At 46.2% G+C, this 23,001-nt stretch overlaps 2 long non-coding RNA genes across 2 annotated transcripts; one reads left to right on the forward strand and one right to left on the reverse strand.

The window, feature by feature from the left end:
* Positions 1–3,851: 3,851 nt before the first annotated feature.
* On the reverse strand, positions 3,852–22,995 carry LOC121663268. The gene is made up of 2 exons (XR_006015581.1): positions 5,580–22,995; positions 3,852–4,414 (listed from the first exon to the last, which is right to left on the reverse strand). It is a non-coding gene; the product is annotated as an uncharacterized LOC121663268 (long non-coding RNA).
* Positions 6,975–14,114, forward strand: LOC121663269. The gene is made up of 3 exons (XR_006015582.1): positions 6,975–7,061; positions 9,152–9,154; positions 14,104–14,114. It is a non-coding gene; the product is annotated as an uncharacterized LOC121663269 (long non-coding RNA).
* Positions 22,996–23,001: the final 6 nt, after the last annotated feature.

The raw sequence follows: 23,001 nt of genomic DNA on the forward strand, positions 1-23,001 counted from the left end.
ATTGCTGTCCCCACTGTCACTAATTCCATCACAGAGAAGCAGCAGCCTGCTGAGCAATCCTCGAGCTGCAGGGTGAAAATGAAGGGAAATTCAACACAGAAAATGCAAGATTAGGGGCACTTAGTGCCACGGGCTATTGGGAGGAGAAGCAGGGGCACCAAAGCTGGGCACAGGGACTCCGTACATCCCTGCTGCTCCCCACGCGGGGCTCAGCTCATCCTACACACGATGTTACTTTCAGAGTGCTTAGCACAGTGAGGAGGTGCCTGCAGCCCCTTCGTGCTGCCCCTCCACCACAGGTCTGGGCTGCGGGGTTTTGGGCACACACTCCTTTCTTGCAGCCTGTGGTCAAAGCACCGTGTTGGTCACAAAGTCTGTGGGGACATCAGCGTTTGCTGTGAGCCAGGGCAAACCCTCACAGGGCAGGGGGAGCCACCAACTGGAGGGAAAGCTGTTGCTATTCATGGAATCATGGAATGGTTTGGGTTTGGAAGGGACCTTCAACTCATCTTGCTCCACCTCCCTTGCCATGGGCAGGGACATCTTCCTCCAGACCAGATTGCTCCAAGCCCCATCCAACCTGGCCTGGAACACTCCCAGGGATGGAGCAGCCACAGCTCTTCTATTGCTGCTAGAGGGGAGTTTTTTGAGGAGCAGCAGGATCTTTCAGCTGCCTGGGATTATCTTGGGATAGATTCACTGCCTGGCAAAGTGAGGGGGAGCATCACCAGCTAGTGGGGGCACATCTGACCTCCCTCACTCGTAAAAGCTTTATGGACCCTCTAAGAGCAGGAATTGCTTGCTCTGGGGTGAAGCAGCTCCTCCTGCGCTTACGGGAGCCCGGCAGCTACACTGGGCCACCGACTGCCCTTGTGATGGCCAGGATGTCATTCCATCCCTCAGCCAGGGCAGCATGCAAAGCGTGGCAAGGTGCTTTTCCATCACCATTCCTGGGAGATACACTGCAGGGCCATTCCATGACCAAGATGGGAGTCCTTGTGGGCAGTGAGCTGTGCTGGACGTTACAGCCATTGTTACTGTCCATCTCACACAGCAGGGTAGGGAGAGGCACTTTGGGCATCTCCTGCTCCCAGTTTTAGTGCAGTTCAGTCCTTCTGGTCAGTGCTGGAAGTGTTTGCTCAGACTGTGATGGATGCAGGCTGGCTCAGGGAGACATCTCTGGGAGGAAGAGCGAAGGGACACACAGGGAAGCAAGCATCTGTTGTAGGGTCAGTCGGGCTGAGCTGGGCTCTGCTGTTCAAAACCAGCCCCCTCATCTTTCCCACTGTGTTTATGGCTCTCCCAGGGCATTGTCAGGGTCAGGTTCTTCCAGGCATCCCTTGGCACTGAGTTTTGGCTGCCTCATGGAGACAGTTTCCCTGGCAGTCCCTGCCTGACGGCAGCCCAGGGACAGCAGCTGCCTCCGAAGGCTCTGGACACGTCTGTGTCCCAGCTTGCCCAGGGGATGCAGAGCAATGGCTCCCCAAGAGTCACACTGCCTTCCTCCTTGCCTGGCAGCAGAAATCACCCTCTGTCCTTGCCACGGCTTTTGATTCTCAGGCCAACTTGAATGTTGGGTATGTTGTAAAATTCCTACTTTCAGCATCTCCATATTTTAGACTTGAAGAAACAAATCCAGGACAAAATAATTCAAGTATTCCTTTTGCAGTTCCCATGCTCTGCTGGGTTGAAAGGGAAGCTCTTAGGAGATGGATCAAGGTCATGTCTATGTGTCTTCATTGCAAATATGCCTTCCTGGAAATCCAGAGCAGTCTCTATTCCCATCACCCACATGGCAGGACTGGGAAGGAGTGGGCAGCTACCAGTTGGCTTTTGAGTCACTTCTCCATGTGAGCAGCAGTGGTAGAAGCAGCAGAAATACCTTCTCTGTTTCCCTAGGTCAGGAATGCCACCCTGGGGCATTTATCTTGAATAACCTACTTTAGCCAATTCCCAGAAAAGTCACAGGTTCTCTGCAATGCCAAGCAAACCAGCATGGAAGGAATTGCTTTGGTTTGGAGCCATCCTGTGAGGCAAGGCCAGCTCAGGATGCTCCATATCTGAGTTACTGGAGCATTGCCCCATCCATTACAAACAAATCTGAGCAATTACTAACCCCAAAACTTTGTGACCAGTGTTTTTGTCTGATGTTTCAGTTTGGTTTTTGCTTTAAGCATCAAAATGAGCAGTGGAGACATGAGAGGCAGTGGGATCAATGCTGAGGGTCACTCCCATGTGCTATAAAGAGAGTGTTGGGCTTGGAGTGGGAAATTAGCCTAAAGAGGAAGTATTTTCTTCCAAAATAAGAGCCTTTCATGGCTTGGCAAGGTGTAGAGCGGCTGTTTCCTGCTTCTTCTCAAGTACCAGCCATTGGCCAGGGGGTATCAGCTTGGAGAAGCATCTGGCCCAGATAAGTTTCCTGATGTTACTCAGACAAATGGAGCCATTTCATCAGTATGCTCAATTCCCCCCAAACCAGAAAGCGAATTTCTAGGAATATACTGCTCATAACCATGGGCTAGCTCACAGAGGACATAGAGATGTGTGTAAATATGCTATTCAGGGGAATAAGTGAGAGCAGAGTAATTTCCAGTGGAAACAGAGTGGTCTAATGGATGAGCTGCAGGGGTGAAAGGCTCAGGGAGAGCTGGGGTGGTGCTGCAGGGCCCAGGGGTGGATATCTCAAACCTCTCCAGACCAGTGAGGGTGAGAGGGCAGCGGCAGGCTGGGGGAGAAGCCGTCCATGTACCTGGAGCAGAGTGCGGGCTCATCCCTCCCCAGCCAGCAGAGCCAGCGTGGGGTGGGACAGGAATCCTGCCCTGAACATGAAGCGTGAAATCCATGTCCAACAAAAATTTCAGCTAGCGCATAATATAAGCCCTGGATGGGTTTGTAGCCAGGGCTCTGGCGCTGAGAGCATTGAATTAAACATGGGGTGACTCAGCGCTCGGCCGCGCCAGCCTGGGAGCGGGGAATGCGGGGACAGGTGCATTATTGATCGTTTCATTTTCCCCAGGTTGGAGCGCCCGGCAGAGAAGCAGCGTCTGCGGCGCTTAGAGGGGGACACGGTGTGGCCAGACTCGGCATTTGCAACGCCTGCCTGCTCTTCCTGCTGCTCCTTCCCGGTACAGGCATTTCTGCATCCAGCCTCTCTCCATCCGCAGCCCCTCCACCCTGGGCAGGAGCCCCAAGGCAGGGTAGCATCTGCCCCATCCTCCACCCCCGGCTCTCCAGGGAGCTGTGGGGGCTGCACAGCCGGGTCCCCCACGCCACAGAGCGGCCCTTGGGGCTTGGAAGGGGTGGGAGCCTCTGAATTTGCCTTTGGCCTCGCTGATGAGCCAAAGCCCTCCTCTGCTTCAGCCTCTGGCGACTGCCCGCGGACCCACAGGCTCCGAGCAGGGGCACAGGGTGTTCCAGCAGCCTTGGAACAGCAGGAAGCAGGACCAAGCCTCGCTGGAACTGAGTTTGACAACTCATTACCTCACAGGATGATGTTTTACTTCCATCCCAATGCTTTCTGCTAAAAACCCATATCCTGTCTCTGCAGGCTCCGGGCCTCAGCCCGGTGAGAACCGCAGGGCTTTGGGCGCAGAGCATCCTGCTCCGTCTCAGCTCTTTGGGATGCGAAGGGATGGCCTCATGGAAGGGCTTGGAAAACGTGAGCTAGCACTCCTGTCAGGCCTCGCAGGGAGAGGCGTGCTCTGCCTCTTCCTCAGAACCTAATTTGAACCACAAGGATGCAGTGAAAAAAAAAAACCTGCTTTGGAAGATTTTAAAGAACAGCACGAACTAAAAAAGCAGCTGCCAAAGCGAATTTCCATTATTAAAAATCAGCACTGATAAGAGCCATCTTAGATCAAATAATTTATTTAGTAATTCCATGTAAACACTTCAGATTTACTAGCAAATACAATGCTTGCTGTTCTTTTAAATAGATCATTCAAAAAATAAGAATCTATTATTAATGGCAGGTTGACTAGAGATCTCCATACTACTGTACAATAAGGAATTGGTTTTCTAATGGATTTAACATCTCGATTTTTCTTGTTCTGCATTTGCTTTACACAAAGCCCAAAGGACACAGGTTTGAACTGCTCCCTGACGATGCCACTGCGGCCCAGGGTGTTTTGGGGAAGGTACGCAGGCAACTCCTCCCATCCTGGCATTGGTGTGAGCTGATGTGAGGGTGGGATGGCAGAGCTCGCGTGAACACTGTTCACAAACACACGCCTTTTCGGTCAGAAAACAGACAGTGAACGGTGGAGAACTTCTCTTTGGGATGTATAAAAGCAACGAACTCCATCGTTGGCATTTACTTATCAACACAGCAGTACACATACACGTATCCACAGTCTGGAAAAGCATCCTATGAGCTGGAGAAAGCAGTGGTTCTGAGGCTTGGTACACCAGTGCACTAAAACCAAAAGAATGATACCTTCTTACATAGTCAAATGAAAAATAAATATCTTTATTTTCTGCCTACTTTATTTCAGTTTTCAAATAAATTTTAAATAAATCTGTACAAAGTATACTGTTACAGTATATATTTGTAAGTGAACTGAAATGCCTAAGTGTAACAACACTACAGGAAAGCAGTAAAGATTGGCACATCTCTAATCAAGATTAACTTTTACACTCAAAAAATACCAACGCCTGTGAAAACCCTCAAGATATTTTTGGTATTTTTATGCAAGTTGCGTTGCAAACACATGACAGACCAATTCTCCCCTGCCTTGAAAAGAAAAATCACTTCTCATGGTTTTCAGAGAACATGAACATCTTTATGATGCTAAAGGGACACCATCAGGTGAAAAGAGAGAGAGAGATTTCAATTTTTAAAAAGCAAACACTTTGGTCAAAAATTGGTCAAGTTTTAGACTTTGTGCACTTTTGCCCATCTCCCCGAGCTCCGACGGGGGCCGGGGCCGGGGCCGGCAGGACTGCGGGAGCACCGCCACTGCCCAGCCCCCTCGGAGCGGCCGGAGCGCCGGGCTGCAGGGATGGAGCTGCTCTGGCCAGGGACCCAAACCCTCGGGAGAGGAGCTGTTCCCCCTGCGATCCAAAAGGAATTAACACACATGCCACGGGGCTGCGTTTTTGCGGCTTTTTTTTCCCCCCAAAAGCAAGAAACTAAAATTGGTCTGACAGTGTCCCTTTGCTCAAAATAAAGACTTCTGTGCTGGAGAGGTCAGGTACTGAAACAAACTTGTTCACAGGGTCAAAGAGACAGGTACATCTCAAAATTCAAATTTTCAAATCCAACTGCAGTTATTAGATTCATGAGCTCTCAAAACCTCCTAATATTTTGTTAAATACTTCCCAACTGGGAATTGGGGATAAATACTACAGATTAAGAGCGAGAGTTTTCTCTCTTAATCTTTCCAAAGATATATTATTCACTCAAAGTTGACATGCTGAAAGTTAATCTTACATTAGAATGTAATTGGCTGCAACATAAACCTATAAATAAATCAACTACCATAGATTAAACTCTGTTAAATATTTCTAAGTTAATAAAATATTGACAGTATTATAAAATTACAGTATTTACAATAAGAAAAATCTAGACTAATATATACCTTTAACAGATCTCTTCTCCAATTTGGGATTGCAACGGAATTATGAATATATGAACAATTTATTAGAAAGTTGCATTGCAATTATCATGTTTTCCATTAGAGCTAGAGAGGGTGAGCTATCACTGCCTTTGGAAAAGACAAAAAGTGACTTCTGATGGTGGGGTGTAGCTTTTGAGTACCAAACTGGTAACAGGAGTCCTCCGCAAGACGTCTGAAGATAAGGTAGGACCAGCCTCAACTGCTCAGATTAAGGTTGTATTACAGAACTGCCAGCAATCAGAACCACCCAGGCTGCAAAAGGGGAGGAAAGGTAGTTTTCAGCTCAAAGTGCACAGCTGGAAGGGCTCCCCTCATTCTGGACTCCAACTAAGGCTGCAGGAGCTTCAATCTGCTCTCAGGAACAGCAAAACCCTCGGCTCGGGATTCGTGAGGAGGAAACGAGCCCCGGTGCTCCTTAAAGGGACATAGTTGGGCTGCAGCTATGCCAAAAACACCCGTGTCAACCATGTACAACAAAACCAGACTGGGCATTTGAGATCCTCTTTGACCTGCTTTTTTAGGAGGTTATGTTTTTTGGGGGGTCAGGGATGGGTTTTGGTTTGGGGATTTTTTTTGCATTTTGTTCGCTTGGGAGGAGAAAATTGGCTGGGACCGTGCTGTCAACTCATTTTCTATCCCTCATCAGGTTCTCTGCTTCTGGGGTATTAACAAAACATGCAGTGTTTGGGTGGCACATACTTGTGGGGAAAAAGGAGGCTTCAACACTCCCAAGTCAATTGGTCTTGGGATAAACCAAAAGCAATTTGAGTCCTTAAAAATCGCCAGCTGCCTTTGGGGTCTCAGACACCCAGTGATGTCCTTTTAAGGATCAGATCTTTCACTTGCCCTTTTCCCCAGCTTCGGAGGAAGAGTTTACAATGAGTTTAGGAAGGGCCATGTTCACATTCTCTCCCTCCTCCCCATGTCACATTTGCTTTCTAGAAAAAAATGGGAGGAAGAGTAAGTTTCAAACTCCTTTCCCACCCTTCCCTCCCCCAGTCCTGCTCTCTGTAAACCAGAAATGGCAGTTTTTTTAGTGTACATTTTGGGATAAATTATTTTCTCAGCCCCAAGCCTGAAGATGCTAGTGAGAGACCTACCCGCAGGCTTTGGAGAGGAGGAGCAATTTAGGGGTTTCTACCGGTTCCCGTGGTGGGCAGGTGGGAACACCTCTGTCCTTAAAAGCAGGATTTAAAATGGTAAAAGAATAATTTGTAAACTCAGATCTACGTTACCAACAGAAGGCTCTAGGTCCTGCGGGCTCCAGTTCCCCGAGATGCAGAGCAGGAAAACTAGAAAGAGAACTCGGTACCTTTCAACCACCTGCTGGGTTGTACTGGGGGGGAGTGGGGAATGAGAGAGACAAAATGCCAACTGACCTTATAAACAAAGGTATGTTTAGGGCTTCTGGTTTCAGGAATAAACCGATATTTACTGGTAAAAGTCTGCCAAAAAACAAAAACAGAAACACAGGATTACTGGTAAATATTGGTTTATATGGAGAATTAAAAAAAAAAATTAAAAAAAAAAAAAAAAGAGATGTCATCGTGCTCCTGATCTCCACGTGCTCCCAGGCAGGACCCATGGCATCCCTGCACCCGGCCGTGTCTCTGGCACCCAGACACCTCAAACCAGAAGCCTTGTGTTGAGAGGAAAGTTGTGTTTCTTTCCTTTACTCCCCTTAAACTACGTGTTTCTGGCTTCCCCCCTCCCTCCTCCGCAAGGCTGGTCCTACGGGGGCTTGGCTCAGGACATGGGAAGTCTGCTTCCAAAAGCACTTGGAAGTGAATTTGTACATAATATGGTATCTCAGCACAAGGCTGCTGGGGCCTGAGCCTCGGCTGCTCCCTGAGATACCATAAAATATACAAGACTGAGTGTATATTTTAAATAAAGCATTTTCTTGTAAGTGGCATAAACCCATTCATTTTATTTACATGCTTATTTATTTCCAAAAATAGAGTTGGTCCACATTGGACAAGAGAAATCAAGAAGCCATACAGTAGAAGAGTTAAAAGTCCAACATTTAACCAAAGTACAATGAAATTCCAGAAGTCTGTGGCTGACTTGAACCACAGAAACATACACATGAGCCACACAGACATTTGTACATAGAGCATTATATTACCAATAATATTTGCAAACATGAGGTCAAGATGGCTAAAAACCCAGCAGGACTGACCCGGGGGTGCTGGCTGAACAGAAGTGGGTGCTGAGGGGCTGTCACTGCTGTGGGGAAACACAACTCTCCAGAGATTTTGCTTCACTTTCGGTTTTTTCTTTAACTGAGAAAGTCCTAATTTTTCTGCCCTGGGGATCCAAATCGAGGACATGGTGAAAGCCAACCCCATGGAGCTCCCTAAATGCCGGGGTGCCGGGGGCTCAGACCTGCGGGACAGCGCGGATGCCACACAGCACTGGAACCCCGCTGGAGGGCAAAACCCTGCCCTCTGCTACTTGGCCTTAAAGATCACCTGGAAAAGAAAAAGTCGGGATTTATACCCTTGTGGTGTGCTGCGGGGTGTCTGAAAAAAAGTCTGGATGGGGTTTGTCTTGAAAACAAGGATTTCCCTCCCTTGCCATGGGCAATTTTTGGCATTGGTTATTCCAGTCCTGTCTACCTTTCCTGGAAGACCACAAATATCCTAGAGGATGTTGCACTGACAGATGAGGGAATAACTTTTTTACATTAAAAAAAAAAAGAAAAAAAGCTTGGAGGATGGACAGCAGAATTAAAAAAAAAAACAAATGGAAAAGATGCCTTATCTCTGCGTGAGGGCCCAGCTTGTCTGGGTATTTCCATGGGCCTCACCATGATAACATCTCAGTGTCTCCAAAGGATGGAAAAACAGACTTAAATCTGTATGTTCTTCTGCAGAGAATTGCAGCAAGTAAAAGGGGGAAGACCATTGTAGCACTTCTGGTACTTCTACAAACCACCCACGACACGGGGTAGAACCACACGAAAAGGGTATAAATTAATTTTCCTTTTTCAAGTCATCTTTGCCACTCACGCTATTAAGCCTAGTCCAATGTGAATGCTAGTACAGAGCTAATGTACAGAATATCAGTGATAATTATCGGTACCTAACAGGATTTAAAGGCGAGTATACTCAGTACATTTATTAAAAAACACTATTACCAGAACGCCAGAGCTCTGACAGCAGTTACACAAAGCAGCCGTGCAGGTCTCTACGAGGACGGAGCCTTGAGCACAAGTCGCTATGATCATCTGAGCCTGTGACAGACAACTCGATCTCCTAATTTGTTTCCTAGAACATTTCTAAACGCTGATGTGAAATACATTTTAAAACAGAGATGGGCCTGATCCTGTGCAGTTGGGTACGAACAACACACCTCAGTGAAACTCAAAGCCCAAATTCCTAAAGAGAGAGCACAAGAAATTGTTTCTTACATCAAATAACTATCATGCAAGCATACCACGATGGTTTTATATTGAGTACTTCAAAGTCAGCTGGTATAATTCAACTAGAAGTGAGCAATCTAATGGATATCTAGGGGTAGGCACAAAGGTTGTGCCAGTGACAACCACCCGATTACCAGGGAGAGCAGCACAGGGACACCGTGGGGGTCTAACGAGCTGTGGTACAGAGGAGCTCCTGCTCAGCAGCCTCACAAACCTGCACCTACATCTGGAATGTGCAGGGTTCCTGTGGCAGGCTACACACCTTCACTTCATTTGCTCTGCTGCCAGAATCTGAGCTCTTCTTCTGAATGAGCAATTCACTTACAGCCTGGCATACTGACGGAGCATTAAAAATTGCTTTTTTCCCCCACTGCCTGTTGCCTCACATGTCCCCATGCTCACAGAACCAGACCTTATCATGCTCTTCTCAATTTTCCAGCCATAGCCAGGCTGGGGTCACTTCTCCAGCATAACCCAAGCACTCTGCTCCTTGTCTTTAAACATAAACTCTGACTGAAAGCCTCGCAGTGCCTGCAGTTATCCTGCTTCTATTGCAAACTCCAACAACTTATCAGAGCACTCACTCTTCGGTACCATGATCTGCTGGAGACAGGGAAGATGGGAGAAGTCAGGGTATTTGCCATGACTCCTAGACTTTTAAGAAGCCTAAAATTAAGCCAGAGCAGCCAAAGGTTGCTCTGGCTGACACCAGTTACCTGTGGGTGCTCCTGAGTGTCTTGGGAAGAGAGATAACACAGGTCTGCACATGCACACACACCAACAACCCTCCCTCAAGGACAGACCTAGACAAGAGCTGGAAGTGCTGCCTAGACCTCTCTCTGTCCCTACTCCTTCCCTTTCTGCCCATTTTCAAAAGCAAGAGTTTTTTCTCAATAAAGATAAAAGAAAACAGAACGTACCCACAGTATCAGCTATCCAGGCACACTCTGGGATCTGGCAGACCTGCAAGTCCAGCTCAAGGCAGGAACTGGGGGTGTTGCTTTACAGGAGAAATTTAGATACCATATTACCCAGTACTCTGGGCTTGTTTCTCCCCTCAGATCAGACTTTGCAACTTGGACCTAGTGGTGTCCACCAGAAAAGTTCCATGAAAATCAGCCCTTCTCTACCCAGCAACTCTGGTTTTAATGAAACCATTGAATGGAACTCATTTGCTCAAAGGCTGAAGATGCAGACTTGGAAGTCTTTAATCATTCTTTAACTAGACTTTAGTCTGCCTTTTGCTCCCCAAGTGACCAATAGAACTGCAACCAAGGAAGGGCTCCATGATATTTCTCTTCTCATTATAAGCCTATTTTTTATCCTGCTGTTTGTCAAGGTGCTCAGACATTCTGGCAGGTGCCCCAGCAAACCCGACTGATCACAGAATCAAAGAATGGATCAGGTTGGAAGGGATCACCTGGTCCAATCCCCTTTCTTTGCAGAAAGTGTGCTGCTTTCCACCTCACACACTGAAGAGCTGCAGCACTTCAGCTTCTCTTTCTCAAACTGGAGTTCAGGGTTGCTGATCTTCAATTCCCTGTGCCTCGATTACTACTTTAATTAAAAAAAATAATAACCTGACATTAGGATGTTATCTAGTCATGGAGAATACTAAGCTGTTTTTTGACAGCCCTGGTTTTGCTAGTACCTTTAGTGTTTCAGAGCCAAGCTTTTTAGAAACCCCTTGATACACCTGTTGCTTCTCTACTTGAATTTCCTACTTTGCTCCAGCATCTCTGCCTCACTTGAGTTTTAGAGGGAGGCTCCTTATCTCACCCAAAAGGATGAGGTGTTGGACAGCAGGCTCTCAAACATGCCCTGTGCTCCAGAATGACATGGAGGAGTCACTTCAGTGGCATGAAGCAGTGCAGGAAATGAAACCCAGATTTTCTCCCCAGCCCTGTCTCTGATGTCCCTCAGACACCATTGGCTCCCCAAGGCCCCCAGCTCTGCAAAGCCCTGCCTAAACTGCTTCATTTTCTGCCCTACCACATGGTTCTTTCAGTCTGCTCCTCAAGAGTTGGACTTCTGTCTTTTGATGGAATCTTCCTGAACTCCAGAAGTCCCTTCCTTTATAACTATTTTTAACAACAGTTGTAGGGTTCTTCGCTCTTTCATGACAGACTTCTGCCTCATCTAGATGCCTGTAACCTTCCCACATATCTATGGTAAATCTAAGGACTTCATTTTTCTGATCTTCTCCCCTGCAATATTTTGTAACACAAGACTCACTTTTAGTCCAGCACCTTCCACCCCTGAGAATACTGAACCTGCAATTCAGTGACCTCCAGCTGGTCACTGCCACTTGCCAACTCAACGATAATTGTATCTTGAATCAGTTCTTACGTTTTAGTCCTAAACAAAGGCTAACTCTAGACCAGGCTGTTACAAGAAATGATCCTTTAAGTAAATCAAGCTGTTGAGCACCGAAATGTTAGCCAGTTCCTTCCCAAACAGTCCGGCTAGATAGCATGGTCATAATGGAACTTACTTTTTCTAACAGATTTATGAAGATGCATGAGCCTGTTTTTTTCCCAAGGCTCAAGAAACCCACAACTTTCCTCTTGTCTGGAATAGAAAACTTCCTAATACCTCCATGTCATTAAAATACAGAATTTATATCCAACATAAATGCAGCTGTTTGGTCATCAGGACTCCAATTTCCTCAGATTTTACAGCAACCTTTTAGATGCAGTGTTCTTTATGACCTAACATACCTGCTCAGTAGAGTGCAATGGCAGGTAATGCAGTATCTTATTGATTTCATCACCCCCACCATGTTTCAATCAGACCAGCTATGCCGAGGTCTTTTTTCACCACTGAGCAGTCTACAACAATTATTTTTGTCTCCTGTTTCCCCCCTGTTGTACAGGTGTGCCCATTCCTCACTCCAGCCCACAGCCTGAAGCTGGCTGTCCCTCCTGTGCACACAGCTCTGCTCCCAACCTCTGCACACCCCGAGCCCCGACAGCCTCAGCCTTCCCCCAGCTGTGCTCAGTCTGTCCTCCCCAAACCCTGCCCACTTCCCGTGCCACCAGTCTGGGGATGCCTGGGCTGAAGTGGAAACGCTGTGGAGTCATATTCACTTCACCTCCCTGTCACAGCCTTTTCCCATACCACCAAGACTTTAGGAAGAGGTGCTGCCACATCCTAAATTCTATCTCCTTCCCGGACACCCAAATTTAGCTTCCCGGGTATCTCAGCTTCAAGAATGGCAGCTTCAGGCTTGCCCCAAGCACTCTGATACCTTTCAAGGTCTATGTGTCCAATCAACAGGCAAATAGTTCTGACCTGATGGATCTCCTATCACCGGGAGCTTGTATTTCCCATCACCAAATCCTCTGCCATTCAAACCTCCCACAGCTGCTTCTCCAGCTCCTGGTGGCACCTCCAGAACACAAATCAACTCCTCAACCAAGGCTTTGGTTATAAATCACCCCTTTAATCCTGTCCAGTTTCAAGCCTCCATAAATACAAAGCAAGGCAGCCGGTGCTGTGGTGGGAATGAACCCTGACCATCTGCAGAGGATTTGATGCCATCTCTCCTCCACCAGCTCAGCAGTTCTGGCCTCAGGATGCTTTCTAGAGCCTGGAATTCCCCCACTTGTTGCTCCATACAATATTTTATCAGCAGATAATCACTCGTAAAGCGTGTCCTCTCTGCACTCTTGTGTGCAGTTCTTTGTGCAATTAAGCCAATGTACTTTGATTCCCATAATTAAGCTAGGAATTTTACTTTATGACCATATAAAGTCCATCTTTAAACTAAAAATAGACTGACTGTTAACAGATTCTTTTTTTAAAATGACTTTAAACTGCCAATTAGAGACTTGCATTGGACAAGATAAGTTACATATGGCCTTGCAGAAGTCTGCAAGGACTCATTTTCCAAGACTTTTATTGACGGGTGAAGCTCAGAAGCCAACTCTTTTTTTCCAAGATAGAATGAGCCTCTGAACACAGCAGACCTATCCACAAACCAAACTGTTCGCATGCACGAAAGCAGAGATGGCTTTTACATGAATTTGCAGTGCTTAGTTCAGAGTTATTAATGACAGAAAATAATTCAAAGCCTTTAGTCCCTACTTTGCTCAGACCTGCCTGGTTGCCCTTCAGCAGCCCGTGGCAACGGTGAACCTACTGTCATTTATTATTTAAATAAAACAATCTTTTTAATAAAAAGAAATTCTGACCCCATTTAAACTCTGTACCTGACAAGACACCGGCTTCTTTCCTTCACCTCTGGTACTGCTCACACAACATTTTTTTTTAAGCTGACCTGCCCACACAGCTCCTGATAAGCCAATGCTACATTGCCAGCTCTCCTCAGCATCACTCGAGTGGGAGGTTTAAATACCAGATTTCACAAAATCCTTTCTCCATGATTCCTAGCCCTGGCATTTCCTGAAGTATTGACAGATCGGCAAGCCTTCCCAGCTTGCCCAAAAGTGAGCCAGCTGGACCTGCTTCTGCTGGACTGAGGCAGAGAGAAGAGCTGGTCCCTGAAATCCCAGCGCTCACCTCTCGACCCCCAGGTGAGTTCTGAGGAGCCTGGACCGGCTGACACTGATGTGCCGATGCAGACTCACTCCCCAGGAGCTGCTGGTCTGAGCTCCCCTGCCCATATGAGATGCCTGGGCAAAAGGTGAGCCCAGGCAAGTTCCAAACCTCAGGAGACTGCGGCCTACATCATGCTCACTATTGTGCAACCAGGATGGAGCACGGAGAAATAAAATGCATTCCCTAGGGAGACAGTAGAGCAATCCCAAGCTGGGGAACAGAGACACCCAAACCAAGGTGGCTGCCTTTCAAACGACACTGCTGCTCCCAGACATCCCAACAGACAGGTCCTGCCCGATGCACAACCACTGTCCTGCCCTCTGACAGCTGCCTTTCTACCCAGAGTGAGAACAAAACCCCCCAAACCTCAAATGTCCCAACCTCGATGGCAGTTTGAGTCCGAGTCACACATGAAGACATTCACCAGTAACAGAAGAAACGACCACTGCTCATTTACTGACCCTCAGCTCTCAGCAACAGAAACTATCCAGGCAGGTATGATACGGACAGAGCCTCCTCCAGCCTCATCTCAGCACCTGCCACATCAGCACAGCTGGTGACACAGAGGAGCTCAAACCATGCTGGGGGGGTCATCCCTGCAGCAGAGCCCCCACAGCCACCCCAAAACACCCCGTGCCAGTGCTGGCCCATGCATCAATCCAGAGCATGATGATGATGATGATGATGATGATGTCTGAGAGCCCAGGCTCAGCTCCCAGACCTTCCTGCAAGCATGACAGCAACACCTTGCAGCCCAAAGCGCTGACTTGTGTCGGTAGGACACGATCTCTTGCACCAAGGCATTCACCCACGGGGCTGCTGCACGGTCTCTGCACCATGTCCAGTAACACAGCCAAACCCACCGGGGTCAGCGTGGTCACGGGCCTTCAGATGCAGCTTGCCAGCCACTTTCACAAGCAATTCTCCACTGAAATCAACATCGTGACTGGGATGACATTTCAACACAAGGAGGTTTTTCCCAAAAAGCTGTCTAAATCTCTCCAAGTCATGCACTTGCCGTCCCAGCGGCACGCACTGGGATCAGCTCCCACAACAGCCACCTCCCTCCAAGGTCTTCCCAGCCAGGAGGGGCACATCCTTCCTTGCTGCAGATATAAATCCACACCTCTCACCTCTCCAATCTCAAACAGAAAGAATGAAGCTGGGTTTTTGCTTCCTGCATATTTCAAGATAGTGTTTCAAGAAAAAAATACTTCAATGCCACAGCCAGGGAGACTCAGCAGAAACTCCCACTGCCAGTGTTGCAGCCAGTCCTCTTTGCACTTCAGTCTGCTATGCGGCCTAAGACTCAGAAAGGGTTAAGGTGTGTATTTTTGCAAAGCTGATGTCAGGACGGACAGCAAACCAACTGATCACCAGCAAAGCCAAGGAACTGTCTGAGTTAAGATCGAGTTCGTGCTGGGGAGATCCAGCAGATTCCCATTCAAACCAAGCACCCTCCCAGCTGATGGCAGATCCAGAAAGGAGCAGAGGTTCACCACGTCATGAACCTAAGCCTCAAGACCAGGTGTGGAAATGGCCAGAGTCATCAGCACAGCCAGAGCCAAGTTCAACAGCACAGTAGTCCCTGCTCAGGACCTGACAGCTACATTATCTGTGTTTTGGATATTTCACTCTCCTGTGAGCTCTAGCTTGGTCTGATAAACCTAATGCCCACTGGTTGGTAGAACCTGTCTTAGTTAAACCCAAACTGTATCAGGTCTTGCACTCTGAGACTGCTCCAAGATACATTACACAGGGACAGCAGAATTTCCCTACCGAACCGCATAGCCAATTCGAGCTGCAGAGATACTGCCACAGCCCAGGTGATGTCTGGTCACCCAAAATGAGACAACACCCACATGCAGGCAAAATCTACGGCCAGCCTGAGCAGGCTCCATCTTAGCTGGCCATGGTGCCTTCCAGAGCAAAAAGCTCAGGACCAGATCCCCTCTCTGGGTAAAGGAGCGCCAGCAGTATCGATCTGCAGAGGGACAGTGAAGCATTGTTCGGGGATATCCAGCCTTTCACTCTGTCTTGTTTTAATCAGTCAACATTCAAAAGACAGATAGTGGGGCCAAAAGTCCTCTATCTTTATCTTTTTTCACTTAATCTCCAGCTGACATTTTTCCGTGAAAACATGCCTCGTTTCTTGCTGTATGACTTCAACTCTCCCTCTTCGGTGATATTTTGCCTCAAACAGACTACACAACCGGTTACTGCTTTTATAGAGGTGGGAGTGACATGCTTTGACTCTTCTGAAACACAAAATGCTCATCTGGCTTCAGCCACCAAACTGCAACGATGGGACTAGCAGAGCTACCCCAGCCGGGGAGCTCAGCCCCTGCAGCTCCACAATCCCCGGGGACCAGCTGCCTGACACCCCTCAGCTGCCTGTGACAAAGAGCCACTGCCGTCAGGCTCCCATGGGCTTCTCTAAGTGCCATCCCCCATACCTGTGCTGATGCTGAAGCACTTGCATGGCAGCCCAGGTGTACCTCGGCCATCCATCTCTGCCACATCCAATCTCCCACCTTGCTCTGAAAGCCTTTTCCCACCCTGCAGACAGACAACACCTTTGCTGTGACTGCTGGGAGCTCCTCCCCTGGGACAAACTCTTTTCACCCAGCCTGAGTCTGCCGCCTCAGGAAATGCCTTCGTTAATGACAGCACCACACCTGCCCAAACACCAACCCGCTCATCCTTTCCCTTCCAATGTGCTCCTCCAGCAGCAACTTCTATGCCATCCAAATTGCAGTAAAATATCCAGAATGCCACTGGAGAATTAACACTGTGAACCCCTGCAAATGGATGATTTGGCCTTTACTTCTCTCTGGTATCTGCAGCTGTTCGGCACTAACAACAAGCAACACCAGCCCAGTAAAGCCTCGTGGCCCACTTGTAATTCACAAGAAATGGGATTGTTGCACGCCCTTATGTGAGCTGCCTTTCTCCCAGACTGCAGTGCTGCTAACACACAGCCCCATCAGGAACTGAAAAGCTTTGGAAAGATAACGAGAAGAATAGGCAGGCTACGAGAAACTCCCAGAGCGGACCCAGGACCATCTGGCACGAATGGGAGCGGGAAGGCAGCCTCTGCTGGGAGCAGAGCAGACAGCCCCGCTCCAGCTGCGGAGCTTCCGGAGAGCTGCCACACGAGAGGCGCATCCTTCCTGCGCCATCACCCTCAGCCATCCCAACACAACACACACCACTTCGGAGAAAAAAAAAAAATAAAAGCCATGAACTTCAGGCCCAAAGATTAGGCTCTGGGTAATACAAGCTTTTAAAAAAGGTTATAATTTTGGAAGTCCATTTAAATTAACCTTAACTAGCTTTAAACTCTATATACGTATCTCCTTGCCACGCTCACAACCCACGCACATTTTGCCGTGCCAGCGAGCTAAATCATGTGCAAGTGAGCAGAGTAAAAGGAACCACAAAAAAAAGCTCTGGGCAGAAACTCTCTTTCATTGTTGCAAGCGGCACAGGAGATGGCAACAGCAGAAGGAATCAGGAATAAAAATGGAACTCGCTTGTTTACCTCGTCGGTTTTGTCAAAACATTGTGACAACACTTTGCGTGCAGCCCGTTTCTCTGTTCTGCCACCAAAAATTCAGAGCCCTTCACCTATCTTCACACATTCCAGGAGAAAGCCAAGAAGAGTAAAACTTTTAGGGAGAGAAATGAGTGTGCAAAAGATATAAAAAAGCCCAGCTTGAGAATTTCAAACTACTGGGCTTCTCTTCCAGATAGTCCAAACACCACCAGAAACAGTGACCCTCCAGCTGCACAAGCTGAGTTAACAAGGAGCAGGCAGCCAACAAAAGAGGAGAGTAAGACAATAAAGGGAAGGTTTGGGTAAGCCTGACAAAAAGCAAAAGAAAAAAAAAAGAAAAAAAAAAGGCAAGAAAAAAAAAAGCTGCAAACTGGGTTTCTAAAAATGAAAAATTCTTGACAGTGTCTTTTTAAAAGAGAAACTCCCAGCACTTCAGGCAGAGCCCTACCTCTCCAAAAGCCACCCAATACAGTAGGAAGCAGCAGGTTTTTGAAGGAGCAAATGGCACAGTTGTGGAGGAATTTGACTTCACTGCCTTCTTTCCAACTCACCTAAGAGAGACTCACTTTGTACCTGGAGGACTAGTGAAACTGAGGAAACTGGAAATTGGTTGGTTCTAGTTATACTTTTGAGTTTTCCTGCTTGACGAGAGTCCCTAAAATGTAAACCTGTTTTAGCATTCTTGTACATTAATGTCGTCATTCTCCCTGCTGACTCCCACAACTTCTGCTACAGACAAGTCAATCAGATTTGGTATATGCCCTGGGACAGGGAAGAGGAGGGCTGGGTTTAAAGCAAACAAGCAACCAAAAAATAATTATGTCAGTGCTCTGCAAGGTGTTGGATCCAAGCTCGATGGATCTGCTGAAGTCTTCGATCCAAAAGACTTGGCAATTTTACTTAAAAAAAACGAAACAAAAAAAAAGTTGACCTCTTGAACTTAGAGAAAAGCAAGTGGCAGACCTTGGAGGAAGGGAGACAGCGTGTGAGGGTGCAAAAACATCATGTGCTGTAGTTCACCACTTTAGAAGAAATCGGAGTTTTGCTTTGGTTGGTTTTGCTTTTTCTGAAGTGCCAGGGAAAGGCGCTTCCCAAAGGGCGACTTTAGAGTTTACGGGCGCCAAGGTGGAAGCGTGAAGTGAAGACATGCCAAAAACATCAGGTTTGCATAAACCCTTCTGGAAAAAGGGCACCGTGTTTTAGGAAAAATGCATATCTACCAAATCTCCACTGACCAGGGGCCACTTGCACACGCAAAGTTGCATCAATTGGCAGCATCAATGCTGACATTTTTGCCTTCTCCTTCCACCCCCCTCCCCAATTTTTTTTTTCCTTGGGAGACATACAGCGCCACTGCATTAGAACGTACAAGAAATGAAAACAGTGAGTACGACTGATATAGATCCATTGACTTTTTATTACAAATGTACTTGATCACTTGGCTTCAAAAAAGTTTAAATCAACCCCTATTTTCTGTACGCCAGTACAAAGTAAAATCTATTTTACAAATTAAATACCTAAAAATTTGACAAAAATATTAAAGTTTGATGGAAAAAACAGTTATAAAAATCTTAAATCCCCTTTTAAGAAGATAAGAGATAACATTCCCTCCCAACCCCCACAGTCCTGTTATACAATATTAATAGTCATTTTTTTAGAATAGGTAGGTATGTTATATCTTGCTGTTAGCATACAAGTCACTCTAATAGCTTTATCTGTATATACTCCAGTTAGTGCATGAATGTCAACTGATTGAATATAATCAACTATCTTTAACTGATCCCTAATTTACATTTCATAGCTTGCATAGTTTGAAGGGACAAAGGTTACACTACAGCTAATCATAAAAAAAGGTGGTTACAGTGCTATTTTTAAAGGCAACAAAGTAATTGCTCCCAAAAATAAAAAAAACCAAAAACCAAACCAAAACCAAAAACCAAAAAAAAACCAAACCCGAAACAAAACAAAACAAAAAAAGAAGTTACCGGTCGGCTCTGAGCAGGGGTTAAATCCCCGGCAGCAGCTCTGCCTGGCTCGCAGGGTGGGCTCCGCGCCCGCCCGCTGCCCCTGGGGCAGCCCCTCTGCGCTTCCCACAGTCCCGGGACAGGTTGGGAACCGCTCTCCCGGCAGCGCTACCCCCAGCACATTTCAACCCCTGCGAGGGATACGCACGAAGTGACACTGTCAAGTATTCCTTTCCTTTTTTTTTTTTTTTTTTCCCCCAATTGAATTTTCAAAAAACGAAAAGCTCTCCGCCTACGGGCGCGCCTGGCTGCGAGCTCGGCGCGCTCCCGGCACCCGCGGCCGGGCTCCTGCTCGCCCGCGGATCCCGCCCGGCCCATCCCGGGGGCTCCCGGCGCCGGGGGAACCCCGCGGGGGTCCGGCCAAGCCCCCCGGCTCCCGGGAAGCTGCGGGCTGCCCCCCCCGCAGCATCGTAAGCGGGACCGCAAAAAAGAGGCAGGAATCAACAGCGGCTAGTGCTGTTTCTTTTCTTTCTTTCTTTCCTTCTTTCTTTCTTTTTTTTTTAATTTAAATTCTCAAACATAGAGCAATTTCACTTTTTTTTTCTCCTTTTAACAAAAAAAAAAAAAATAGAATTTGAATTTGGAGGACGTTTCTCCGTTAGCATAAAACCACTTAAAAGGTGGTTGTATTTCAATGGTAAGTTACTTGACAGTGTCCCTTTAACTTAAAAATAAAATAATGTCAGTATTGCAATGAATTTCAAGTTTTCTTGCACGTAGTCATTATAAAGTAGCTTTTATCATGCTCTTGGACCTATTCTACAAGACATTTAAAAGCATATAATCAAGGAAAATATAAGGCATACTTCTCAGGAATTAGGTATCTTGGCACATTTGAGCATACTGTCTTTTTTTAAAACAACACATATGGTCAAATATACCTTTCTTCTTCTAACATTAAACAGGGTTTTCTGCTCTGATTTGTTTTAAATACTGAGATATTAGAGCCTTGGTAAAGTACCGAGCACCTCCGGGAAAACAAAAATTAAAACAAAAAAAAGCAGAAAAATAAATCAAAAGAAAACTAAAACAACCAGGAGCAAAATCCCACGAATCTTTACAGTCATTTTAGTCTTTCGTTATCATCATTCATCAAGTCCTTGAACATACAGAACGTGCGTTAAAAGAAGAAAAAAACCAAACCAAAACAAAAAACCAAGGAAACACGCAGAAGAAACCCAAAACGAGACAAAAACTGACCACAAGTTCTCGGCCACTGTTCACAGAACTGCCCGCGGGCTGTTCCAGGCTGTACTGGTTTGACTGGAACCGCGCGGCCCGTGCGCTTCTCGAGTCAGCCGGATCCTGGGCAGGATCCGGGCGGCGCGGGCGAGGAAGACCACGGGAGCAGCCTGCCTCGTTAGCGATGCTCCCAGGAGCCGGGAGGGACGGAAGGACACTCTGCCGTGCTCTCCTCGCCTCCCGCTACTTATTGCTGGGAACGCACCGCGGCGGCGTGGAACTACGGGCGCCGGAGCGGAGCGCGTCCGTCGCCAGCGCGACAACTTTGGGGAGGGCAGTGAACAGCAGGACCGAGACAATCAATCAAGTAGCAAAACCAAAGCAATTAAACTCCTAACTACGTCTAGCAGCATGGAGAGTGCAGTCCCGACACATCACAGTTGAAGTACAATAATCGCTGGAACTGCCCATCCAGAGCCTCCGATTCAGAAGCAGGTTATCAGACACGTTTACATGCAATTGAGAACCATTTCAAATGTCACATTACGCACTCTGAAAAGCTTATTCCACTACTGGGAAATAGGAAAAGTGCACATTAAAGCAATTTTAAACATTTCCAGTGATTGTTTAAAAAGAAACAGAAACACCTCGCTACCAGCGTCTTGTGTTTAACTTTCTGTGAACACTAACAGCAAACTTCTTTCAAGGGCAATAATGCATGGTACAATGGAAACAGCTTGTTTTGACACTTACAGTACATCTCAAAAAAACCAAAAAAAAAAACCAAAAACAAAACCCAAGAAGAAAAAGGGAATCATAATTTCAACCGGGAATAAAACGACAGCAGGAAATCAAATTCTTTAAAACAAGCTTTTTTTTTGTTTTCTCCCCACCCTTCCAAAACTCCATCCTTGCCCCTCGGTAAAGAAGTGCTGGCAGCTCCTGCTCACACAGGAGCAGCTCAGGTCTACCTGACCCCTAACTCAGCCAAGACCATTCAGCAAAATGATTGCATTCCCAAAAAACTTCCGAGTGGAACAAGATTCTAGTTTCTCTGAAACGCTCTCTACTGAATTCCAGCCAAGAAAAGAAAAGAAAAGAAAAAACAAAAAATAAAGTTTTGTTTTCACTGTTTAAGGCATCTTTTTTTTATAACATTTCCTCTTCACTCGCAATGATGATAGTCATGCAGCAGTTTAATGATAAAAATATATTAATATTTTTACTATACAGCAGCAAGAAGTTAGTCAATTAAAAGCACACCAACTTTTTTTAAAAGAAAAAAAAAAAAAAAACAACCCAACATAACCGAAAACAACAAAGACAACCTGTAAAAGTCTATTATTATTCTTATTATTATTACAAACAATTTCAATTTGGAGAACACACCTGGACAGATTAGTGTTCTGACAAATCTGTGTTTCCCTAGCCTAGGCTTTGAGCAGAGCCCGCGCGCGGCGGGAGCTGGGACGGGGAGGGCAGGGCACGGCCAGGCTCGCCAGGTATGTAGCCAGTAATAATAACTAGCACCACAGCTACATGGAAATAATCCGTTACGGACACACACCGGCTTGGCTTTCACTGTCCAACCAAACTCCGACCCCCATGGCTCAGTGGGATCACGCTGCCCTCGTGCTGCACTGGTTCCTAACAGGCCTACGGAAGTTAACAGGGATCAAAGCATCGGTCCGGACCTCTCACGAGTTCAGGAGATAGTGCTAGTGCCAGTGGCGACACGGAAAGACTCGCTACCTGCTGTCCAAAAACAGGTGCACTGGAAACCGCTGCACGTCAGGTTAAGTACTTTAAGTACACAGAATAAAAAAAATATATTATGAACAATACAAGTACATCTCATATACACAATAATGACAATACGCCTACTCAGTTGTAAACCAAACAGGTGCAGAAAAAAAATATTATGGGAGGAAATTCTTTACTTTTCATTTTTTTTTTTTCTCTCTCTCTCTCTTTTTTTTTTTTTTTCCTTTTTCCTTTTTTTTTTTTTTTTTACTATTTGAAGAACTTTGGTTCAAACGTAAAAATCACAAGTTAGCAAATTTCATTTAAATGCCTTTTTTAATAATTTTTCTTCATGTTCACAGAAGTTTCACTGACCATTTTTATATGTTTAAGGTCCAGATGCAATGCATATTGTATAAAAGAGAGCACTTATTGTTTACCTTGCATGAATTAAACCTACGTACCTTTTAACTCTACAAACTTCTGCATAACATTTAGACAAAGCTCAGACACACAGCATGCCTAGCCCTCATATATATATACACATCTCTAATCACAGGTATATAGGGTGTCAAATATACTATAGTAACCTCCATGTAAGGTTCGAAATTTGGTAACAAAATGAGAAGAAAAAACTAAAAATATTATTTTACGTGTTCTAAAATATCTCTTTTTTTTTTTTTTGTGCTAAAGTCAAATGTTAGCTCAACATGAAAAGGACTTTTTTTTATATAATTCAGCAATATTATAATCTTGACCATTTTTGCAAACACTTTTAATAATAATAGCTTAAACGTGTACAAAAGTTCTCGGTTAATTAGGGAAATAAACACTCAGTTCTTTATATTTTTAATCAAGTAGGAAACACAGTTCATATATAATGTT

Source organism: Corvus kubaryi, unplaced genomic scaffold (genome assembly GCF_017639235.1).
Source record: "Corvus kubaryi isolate FWS band 111438036 unplaced genomic scaffold, C.kubaryi_AGA036_p1.0 37270, whole genome shotgun sequence".
Classification (NCBI taxonomy): domain Eukaryota; kingdom Metazoa; phylum Chordata; class Aves; order Passeriformes; family Corvidae; genus Corvus; species Corvus kubaryi.